Below are 11,059 nucleotides of genomic sequence, written 5' to 3' on the forward strand. Positions count from 1 at the left end.
CCAAGACTTCCAAGGCTTTATTTATTAATGAAAATATCCATCAGGAAGGTGTTCTGGACACAGTGTGTTGTTCTTTAAATCCTCCTCTCTGGAGTTTGTTTGCTCCAAAAGCCATATTTACTCCAAAAACCCCATACCAGCCCCATAAGGGTTAACCCAAAGGCTGTGTACTTATGTAACTACTGGAACCGAAACAGCCCCACCAGGAAAGTGCTTTACAGCAGAATACGTTTGACTTTGGCATGGGAAAATGATACCAACAGCCACTTTTAGGCTCGTACTTCTGCATCATATAACAGGAAGTGGTATATGCTGCTCTGACGATACTGGTCTACCACACCAGTTCCTCTACAGAAGGGTCACAGCTGAGCAGGAAGCATAGGCCTAGCAGCCCCTATCCAGGTTCTCCCTCAGCTCTGCACAACAGTAAGGCATCAGGACACACCGAGCAGGGCTGAGATGACAGCAGCACTTGGGGTACACTGCTGCTGCCACCCCCTGCTGTGATAGAAGTGGGGCACTGAGGCAGAACCGACTGCAAGGCGGCAGCAGAGCAGAGGAAGAATGACCTAAGATGAGGTATGGTGTAATTACAATTAATCCCTCCTGGCATAGCCATACTCTGTTCAGACGTCACTGGCAGGAGTTCAGTTTTGCATCTAGAGCTCATTTTGCTGACAATGGCTACAGTAAGCTATACAAGCTGAAACACAGCTTTGGGACCATAAACAGTGGCCGAGGTTGGACAACTGCACTGACGTACCCTCATGGCACAGTAACACATGTACCTCCTCCTCCAGAGACAGAGACCGTGTGAAGGTAAGCTATCATCATGTCACCTGGCACTCATTTCCTTCTGCTTTTTCCACCTACCGAAATTCAGAGGTGTTAGTCATTGCAGACCTGGTGAATTATTTTCACCAGTAGCTCTGCCAGCAATAAACGCTGATGCCTTCAAAATGTTTTGTGATTTTTACTTTGATGAAAAACACGCTAAGAAGTCCTCACTACTTGCATTTTATTTCAAACTTGTCTGATTAATTTTTTTTTTCAGAAGGGATGATGAGCTCTGATCACAGGACCAAAGGTGAGTACTTATTTCATGCGAATTATTCTGAACTAAAAGTGGGTTTAATTTTAGCACCCTTCTTCCTTAGTAAACAAATAGTAAGAGGAGACCTTATGTGAACAGACATGTACACATCCTTATTATATCCTGCCAGTGCACTGTTTGGTAAGATTATACTGTCATATGACAACAGACCTATTTGTATTACAGGCTTCACTTGAACAGAGAACATGTTTCAGCAATTTGGACTTCTAACTATTCGATGGGTGGGAGCGCTTCAGAGAGAAGATACTGACGAGCCTGTTTAAGCAGGTGGACAGAGAGAATCTGTGGAATAATACTGAAGTGCCCAGCTAATAGAAGTCAGTCTTTTCATAAGAGTAAGGATAAGTATACATAAACAGTTTATTTGTTTTCTCTTCAGAGATCACTCCAGTTGGCTTCAGGCAAGCAGAAGCCACAGCATCCATGCCCTATCCAAGAGGAAGAAATTGGTTTCATCCTCTAGTTCTTGGTACAGATTCACTGAGCTGAATTTCTCCAAGAAATATTATTGGAGAACTTGCCTGAACTTCCAGGGCACATATAGAGGTGGTCTTAGCCCACCAGTTCACTGAAATGAACTAGTTCTGGACAGCACATATTTTATTTCTGGCTGTTGGCTTCCTTCCAGTCAGTCTCAAGGCACTGGCCCAGCTCAGAAAGGGGACCTGTTCAGCTGCTGAGATCAATACAGCCCTCAGTAAAGGAAGGAGTAGGAGGCAGAGGCTGCCCAACATAACAGAGGTTATAATGGCAGTGGCTTGTTACCCTGGGAATGCAACTGGGTGCTTTGCTGAGCAGAGGCAGCTCCAGGGTGTTGGTAGGTGAAACACCCTTTAGTTAGCAGCTTTGAACAGGACTCCCAGTAAAAAATGGCAGGGATATCGTTGACGAGAAGGCTGAGGATAACATACAGGAGCTCCAGAGTGACCACACGCAGCTGTCTGAAATCCTGGAGTTGCTGAAAGTCTCTCTAATCCATCAGTGCAGAGCAGAAGTGCTACATAAGCAGGAATCTGAGTTTACATTGCAGCAAAGATAGCTCATTTACATTTCCTGGAATCTAGTATTTGTGCAGAATATCCGTGTGGTTTCTCCACTGCAATGTCACCTGTTAGTTCTACGGTTTCAGCCACAATAGTTTCATACAGCAGAAATGTTTTTCCTGGCCACAAAAGATTTGCCTTGCCCAGATACCAATCCCCTCATATGTTTATCTTGAGGTCTTAATGTGTCTGGCCCAAGGAAACAAAAATAAAAAAAAAGGGCAAAGAATTGAAAACAAGGAGAGAGGACTGAAAACGAAACTGGAAAACAAAGAGATCTAAAGAATGGAAAAGTGAACTAACATCAAAGATATCAGAAGAATAGCTCCAGCTGCAAGAATAGGAAGGTGTGGTATGTAATTCTTGTTTACTTTGTATACAATAGGGGGGTACCAGCACAATTCAGTGGAAGGCATTATTATTGCTTGTGTGCAACACCACACCTGAAATAGGGAGTTTCAACTTCACCAGGCCCAGGTCTTCCCTGAGGAATCATCTTCAACCACCCCAATAAGCTCCCTTTGCTAGCTCCTAGTAGAATGGCATTTTGGCATCTCCCACATCCTTTGCCAGTGTGCCCACTTGACTCCAGAAGGTGCATAGAGAGTAGGGTCAGGCTCGCTGTTTTTAAAATGAACTAAAACAAACGCTGAGAAACGTTAACCCTAGGACATTGACATGCTTACTTAAGAAAGAAAGGACTGGGCATTATGCTGCTAAAATCTGTTTGTCATGGGTTTAAGCCAACATGTTTTCTTTGAAATTTGGGCGGGTGCGTGACATGGTCGGTTATTGCAGCTTGACAAACAGCTGGCAACTGGTTAAACTGCAGTAAAGCTGCCACTCTGCATCAAGAGGTCCCAAACAGCAGCGCAGCCCAGACAGATAGATCACACAGCCTTCAAGCTGCAGCACAAGCTCACATTCATAGAATCACAGAATGGTTTGGGTTGGAAGGGACCTTAAAGACCATCTAATTCCAACCCCCTGCCATGGGCAGGGACACTTCCCACCAGACCATGTTGCCCAAAGCCCCATCCAGCCTGGCCTTGAACACCTCCAGGGATGGGGCATCCACAACTCTGGGCAACCTGTGCCAGTGCCTCATCACACCATCAGGAGCACCAAGAGTTATACCTGATTCTTACTAAGGGTTAAAGACATTAAAAGGACTTGCTCAATGCCAGGCTTTGTATGAGATATGGCAGCACCTAATTCCACTGCCACAGAGGAACTGGCCACCTGTCTTGCTAGATGCAGGCTTTCATGCTTTACTGCATGGTTTCCCTGAGAAAAAAGGCACAGTTCAACAGGATCTTGGATTCCCTGTTAGGAGTTGATTCTAGACAAAAGATGAATGAGGCACAGTAATACAAGTAAGTAAAACGTCAGTTGGTTTAAAAAAAAAAAAAATAGTTGAAGTGGAACCTGTTTTAGTTCATAACTAAAGAACAAGGAAATGTTGAAGCAAACTGCAAGAAGGTAAATTCAGAGCTGGTAAGAATGTTGTTGTATAGATTTTAAGAATTTCATCCAAACCTGACAGTCACTGAAGCTACAAACTAGGCAAAACTCTCCCAGGGCCTATATGTTTATAAAGCACAGTTACAATAGCCACTTTTTTTTTTTTTTTTTTTTTCCCAGATGGGAAGGACAACTAACTACGTGCTCCAGGGCTTAGTATTTAGAGATTGTGTTGTAATAAGGAGGAGACTGCTTTGAGGAAGAGATTATCTCACACATACTAATTAAAGACAAGTTGTGCCTTCCCCTACAGCATCCCATACTGACCAGTGCTGGAGAAGGGGAATTGCCATGCTGAAACACACCCGAAAACGCATCAACTCCCATGACTTTTGTGAAGGTGCCCTGGGCAGGTTGGGTGGAGGCCTTGGGGAAGGCTGGGCCATCAGGGGTTAATTCCCTAAGGGCCATGATAACTAAAGGAGAGGAAAAAATAAATAAATAAGAAAAAATAAAATGATTCCCAGTTGCTAAGCATTTTTTCTATGACCAAATCAAATGCAGTCTCCCACGTCACTCTCAAAAATAAATGCTCAGGAAGTTCTGTGGACAATACTTGCATCTGTTCTGAGGTATGGAAGTGCCAGAGCAAGAAAAGCAGACAGACTCAACTTCTGCTCCTGGCTCTGCTAATTACACACAGGCCATTTGTCCCCAGTTTTACCATCTTTCAATGTGGAACAACAAAACAGACCACTGCTATAAGCAACAGGCATTACACATGGCCAGCAGAAATGGGATTATTTTGTGCCAGGCAGTTCTAGAACTGTTAAGAATTGGGGTTTTGAGGGCTGTTTTGATTAGTTTTAATATATGCTATATACTGGGGCTATGTTTTCTACCTAAATCATATCCAGACTCCATTAGTTACCAAATGTGCAAACCATACAGTTCCTGGGAAACAAAAAAATACTACCTCCTCAACACATCTCTACTCCTTCAAGATTATGTACTATAGCTTTTCTAGATACCATTGTTAAGGCCAATGTGACAAGCATATCTAAAGCTGGATCTGTGCAAGCAGTACCCCTAACAGAGAAAGATTAAAAGGGAAAATGCAGGCAAGGTGGTCAAAGTACACAATAGATTGTTTTGTTGTGCTGTTTTTTGTTTTTCTCTATTAGGTAACTCCACAATTTAGCACAATGATATCCTCCCACATACTGAGTGCTGTTATCTTAGGACTTCAGCAGCAAACAAAGAAAATCTATGCTCTACTGATTTTAGATACCTTAATTATAGATTATCATAGGTTCTACATGGGTCATAAGAACAAATTGATCACTGTTCCAAGAATCTAACAATCAAACTCATTTAAACATCAAACACAATGAAAAATAGAAAAAATAATCATGAAGCATTTCTGACATCTGTGGCTGATGAGATAATTACAGGCAGTTTTTCTAGAGAATTTAAAAAAAAAGTGAAATTTGAAGAGAGACCGAAGTGTCCCATTTCAGCGTGAGTGTTACTCACAGACATTTGGCATGAAGGGGAAAAAAGAGATATGAGAAGGAAAATGGAAAAGGCCTGTTCTAATTTCACTGATGTTAGTAAGAATCTTCCCATTGTCTCAACAGGACAAATATGACCAAATACATCAGTTAACAAGAAGTCCTGGAAAGAGTAAGGCGAGGATGAAGGATATAAAGAATGAGAACAGATTGGCCTGGAAATGCCATGATGTCAGGATAAACTTGAACTTCACAAGTAGTGAACTGATTTTAAGGAGGGTCTAATAAGTCACAGCCAAAAACGTGATCATTCACTTATCTTTGTAGCTTTCCTTTAAATAAAATCATCAGTGATGTGAGAGACAGTAGTGACTATTATCCTCCTGGAGAGGTCTAAACTCCATTTGTCCCGAATACTTTCACCTATGATTGACTTGGAACTTTGTAATGAATACTAGAAGCATTAATCCTCATTGCAAGTGTGCTATCAGGATATTAAGGGGTTGGCTTGCATGGATATTTGGCCATTGTCTGCTAGGGAGGCCAGGAGATTGTCAGATAGTGATTAAATCTGTCTGGCTGTTCTGACATTTTACTCAGTGTCCACCAAGTCCTTTAATTTCTGTAAGTGTACGTTAGAGCTTGAGCTGCTGAGGGAAGTGGGAGAGGAAAAGATTAGGTCCTAGCACCTTTTCATATCAAGTTGGAGCTTTTTGTTTAAAAATCAAGCTTGAACAGTTCCCTCGCATGGGTAAAAGTCCTGTGTAAAAGACCATGTCACTCTCTGCCCAGATGGCCAGAAGCCATCATTTCCACAAGAAACAAAAGCAGCTAAAAGCTTTAAATCCTATCCCATTGTAGGAACACAATTGAATTCTCTTGCCAACATGAGGACAGAATATACATAGTCACTGCATAGGACTGTCAGTCTTTGTGGGAATTACTGAAGTCTAGCTGCAAGATTTCCATATACAGACATTTCCTGCCATGAGAATGTTACAGAACTAAGCCAGCATCCAATATAATCTAAAGAACAAAAAGAAAGCCTCTAAAATAGCAAGGAATAAGAAAAAAATTATACACAAAGAACACTTCATACTTTCAATACAGGCATTTAAAGTAGAAGATATCAAGGTCATATCCTGCAGCTTTTATTCAGGCACATCAATAGGAGGGGGTTGTTAAAGAAAAGCCTGAGGCAGTATCTGACCTTTTCCTTTTTTTTTTTTTTTTTTTTTTTCCTTTGGATAAGATGGTTACAAGATGCTGTCCAACAACAGAACTACAGGACATGCCAAACTCAAACACACATCTGCAACTGAGTAGTATCCAAGTTTCAAAACGTGGCCCCAAAGAAGCTCTACAAATATCAGTACAAGGGACAAAAATACCTGGGTCTCCAAACTGTTAATGCAATCTAATGTTGTTATAAACGAAGCAAGAGGAGTTTAATCAATCAGCCATTACATCATGTTTAAAGTGAACACAGAAATCCCCATGGAAGTCTGACAGCCTCCCAGCCCAGCAAACTCACTTTGTGGCTAAAAGTGAACTAACACAGATAATATGCACTGAAGCAACCCCTGCCCACCCACTTCCCAAGAAATCTTTTTTTCAGCATAAAGAGGGGAAAGAGGTATAGTCCTTGACTGCACTGGCTGAAATATCCAACTCATCCCTCTGACCTGGAATCCAGCTGCCCACCATAAGGGCAGATACAAGAAAATTTCCCAAGAGTCATGATGGAGAGCAGCTCCCTCTTCCACAAGCAGTGTATGTGAAGTACCACCCTTGTGTCCCCAAGTACACAGACACCTGCGCGAAAAGTAGCTGCCATTCATGTCAGCTCTCCTCCCATGTTGCCTCAGCTCAATCCACTACAAAGAAAGATAGGAATTATTAGACCTATGGTGTTCTTCCACTAATACTGTAACACCTCAGAGCTGTTCTGTATGCTCCCTGCAGCTCACTGCTATCATTATTAACCATTAGTTCATAATACCGGTTCCAGTGCTATCAGAACAGCTCTTAACAGTCATAAAACATCCACCTGGAAGCATTCACATGCCACTGCACACAGTATACAATAATACGTGTTTTGTCTGACCACTAATTTGCTTGAATAAATGAATTTTTGCTTTTTTCAGTGTAGGCTTGGAACAACTTAATTTTTATGGAATTTTCCACACCAAGTGTTCAGCTTCTTGTGGAAGAAAGCAGCTCTGAAAGACATACTAAAACAACCAGGGACGTGACATGTAGGAGGGAAATAGGAATTCCTCCATTTATGCCTGCTGGGCTGGGCTTGGTGCCCCCCTTTAAGAGGGGCGCAGCCACCTCATGCAGAGCCTGTGGTTTACACGCGTGTAACATCTCCCTCTACTGGCTCAAACCGTGGGAATACTCCAGTTCCCAAGCATAAAAACCTTCTCTGGAGTAAGAATCTCGAGTTTAGGTCCACCCTTTTGTTCTTCCACGTATTTGCAATCTCTCTCCATGACCTTAAAGCAGACGAGGTCTGTGTGATGGAGCAGATGATGAAGAACTGGGCATTAGTTTAGTTGTCACAGTTCCCTGATGCTGAAGTCCTCAGTGAAAATGCTTTGAAGACAAGGTGGATGTTGGGGCAGTTCTTGGGAACCCAGGATTAAAGGGGACAGCTGGTTTGTAGAACCTTTTGTCTTGGACTGCAGAGTAATAGCTGATATAACAACGCTGCTTAAATGATTTTGAAAACTAAGTTCCTAATGATGACCCTTAAGCCTCTTCAGTAAAATCAGGGTCCAGTGGTAAACCATGGAGGTTTTGCCACATCTCAGATCTTTACTCTTTGAAGATGGCTTGGGATTGGAATTAGTATTATGAACTAACAACACTGTTTGCTGTAATAGCTCACACAATTGTAAAAAAAAAAAAAGAAAAAAAAAAAAAAGAAAAAAAAAAGAAAAAAAGTGAAGAATTGAAAAATTAAAAGTTATTCATAATAAGAAAATTACTTCATTTTCACTGTTCTCCATTTAAAAGCCTCTTTAATTCACCATTCCTTCCCTTTTATTCCCCTTCTTCCTCTGTTTGATAAGATTTTTCTAAGTTTCCCTTCCCCGCATCCTGCATGCACAGAGAACCATTCATGCAGAATTCACCACAGGAAAACAAACATAATATCCCTCTCCTATATTCCCAAGAGGAAATTAACTGAAACTACCAGTCCTTGGGAAATTGGCATGGAAAAAAAAAAAAAGGCAAGAGATATTACTACAGTCAAGTTGTCAGGGAAACTGTTAGCACTCTGGTAGATCAGGAAAATGGGCTAATTGAAACATTTTCTTCTGAGTACCCAAGCAAAGTATAAGGTCCTTCATGGGGATGGGAGGTGCACGAAGCCTGAAAGCATTATTGTTTTTGAAAGGCTTCATAACCCTATAACAACTGTGGGAGAGCTCTCTGCAGAATGGACCCTTGCTAACTTTTCAGCACAGACGTATGGTTCTATGAAGAGGACATGGCCAATTGCCCCTTTGTGGAAGTCCTTCTCAAGGTTTCCATCGATAGACCATTAAACCAGGCGCGCCGGTGAAGACCTAAGGGATGGTACGCTAGAATCAGAGGGGCTGTGTGCCAGTGGGGTCCTTTGGTCAGATCCACAAGGTGCTGAGTGTAAGGAGACGCACCTGAAGTGCTTTTACACAAACGCACGCAGTATGAGGAATAAAATAGATGAGCTAGAAGTCCTGGCCCAGTCCCGCAACTACGACATCATCGGCATAAGCGAAACCTGGTGGGATGAGTCCTGTGACTGGGGTGTTGCGATAGATGGTTACAGGCTCTTCAGGAGGGACAGGCAGGGTAGGCGAGGTGGTGGGGTGGCGATGTATGTGAAGCAGGGGCTGGACTGTGTGGAACTTCAGGTCGGCGATGGCAAAGTTGAGAGCCTCTGGGTAAGGATCAAGGGACGAACGAATAAAGGGGATGTCGTTGTGGGAGTCTATTACAGACCGCCTGGCCAGGATGATAGCGCCGATAAATTATTCTTTACAGAACTAAGAGAGGCCTCGAGATTAACTCCCCTTGTCCTTATGGGGGACTTCAATTTGCCGGACGTTAACTGGGAGTGCCACACGGCTGACACGAGCAAGTCCAGGAGGTTCATGAAGCACCTAGATGATAACTTCTTGGTGCAGGTGCTAACGGAGCCAACTAGGAAAGGTGCCCTCCTAGACCTGTTGCTAGAAAACAGAGAGGGTCTGGTGGGAGATGTGGTGATTGGTGGCCGCCTCGGTCATAGCGACCATGAAGTGGTTGAGTTCAAAATTTATGGTGACAGAAGGAAAAGTGCCACCAAAACCTCATCCCTAGATATGGGGAAAGCGGACTTCAGGCTGCTCAGGGAACTAGTCAGCAAGGTCCCCTGGGAAACTGCTCTTGAAGGCCTCGATGTCCACCAGTGCTGGTCACTCTTTAAGCGATGCCTCCTAGAAGCACAAGATCAGGCAATTCCAAAATATCGCAAGTCAGGCAGGCGGGGCAGGAGGCCGGCGTGGCTGACCAGGAATGTTCTAATGGAGATTAGGCGGAAACAGAGAGTGTTTCGCTACTGGAAGGAGGGCCAGGCGTCATGGAAAGAATACAGGGATGCTGTTCGTGTTTGTAGGGAGAAAGTTCGAGTGGCCAAAGCACAGCTAGAGTTGAAGCTGGCTGTGTCTGTGAGAGAAAATAAAAAGGGTTTTTTTAGATATGTAAATGGAAAAAGGAGAACTAAAGAAAACATAGGGCCGCTCCTTGATAGGGAAGGTCTCCTCACAGACGATGACGTAGGCAAAGCAGAGACGCTTAACGCCTTCTTTGCCTCTGTCTTCAATGCCGATGATGGGCTTCGGGACCCAGGGTGCCCTGAGCTGGAGGACCGGGACGGTGGGGATGACAAACTCCCAACTGACCCTGAACGTGTGCGGGATTTGCTACTCCACCTGGATCCCTACAAGTCCATGGGTCCGGATGGGATTCATCCCCGGGTGCTGAAAGAGCTGGCGGATGTCATCGCGGAACCTCTATCAATTATTTTTCAACGATCCTGGGAATTTGGAGAGGTCCCGGCAGACTGGAAGCTGGCAAATGTTGTGCCAATTTTCAAGAAGGGTCAGAAAGAAGACCCTAGCAATTACAGGCCTGTCAGTCTCACGTCAGTGCCTGGTAAAATCATGGAGAAGTTGGTTCTCGGACTTATTGAGGCGCACCTGGGGGACAAAGCAGTCATTGGTCCCAGCCAGCATGGGTTTGTGAAGGGTAGGTCCTGCCTAACTAACCTGATTTCCTTTTATGATAAGATCACCCGTATGGTGGACCAAGGGAAACCAGCTGATGTGATTTTTTTGGACTTCAGCAAGGCTTTTGACACGGTTTCCCATAGGATCCTACTGGACAAAATGTCCGCCATACAGCTAAATAAAAACATCATACGATGGGTGAGCAATTGGTTAACGGGCAGGGCCCAAAGGGTTATGGTAAATGGAGCTGCGTCAGGCTGGCGGGCGGTCACCAGTGGGGTCCCTCAAGGCTCCATTTTAGGGCCGGTACTTTTCAATATTTTTATAAATGATCTGGATGTAGGAATAGAGGGTATTTTGAGCAAGTTTGCTGATGACACCAAACTTGGAGGAGTTGTGGACTCAAATGAGGGTGTAAAGGCCTTGCAGAGGGATCTGGACAGGTTGGAGAGCTGGGCGATCACCAACCGCATGAAGTTCAATAAGAGCAAGTGCCGGGTCCTGCACCTGGGATGGGGAAACCCTGGCTGCATGTACAGACTGGGCGATGAGACGCTGGAGAGCAGCCTAGAAGAGAGGGATCTGGGGGTCGTGGTAGACAGCAAGTTGAATATGAGCCAGCAGTGTGCCCTGGCAGCCAGGAGGGCCAATCGTATCCTG

General features: G+C 43.9%; 1 long non-coding RNA gene across 2 annotated transcripts; it reads left to right on the forward strand.

Moving 5' to 3' along the window:
* The first annotated feature begins 368 nt into the window (after positions 1 to 368).
* Positions 369 to 7,237, forward strand: LOC311431458. Of its 2 annotated transcripts, none has more exons than XR_014689471.1 (4): positions 369 to 819; positions 1,055 to 1,087; positions 1,280 to 2,509; positions 6,388 to 7,237. It is a non-coding gene; the product is annotated as an uncharacterized lncRNA (long non-coding RNA). The 2 variants fall into 2 exon arrangements; XR_014689472.1 differs by having other exon boundaries at positions 1,280 to 1,449.
* Positions 7,238 to 11,059: the final 3,822 nt, after the last annotated feature.

Source organism: Aythya ferina (genome assembly GCF_964211825.1).
Source record: "Aythya ferina genome assembly, chromosome: 2".
In the NCBI taxonomy this organism is placed as follows: domain Eukaryota; kingdom Metazoa; phylum Chordata; class Aves; order Anseriformes; family Anatidae; genus Aythya; species Aythya ferina.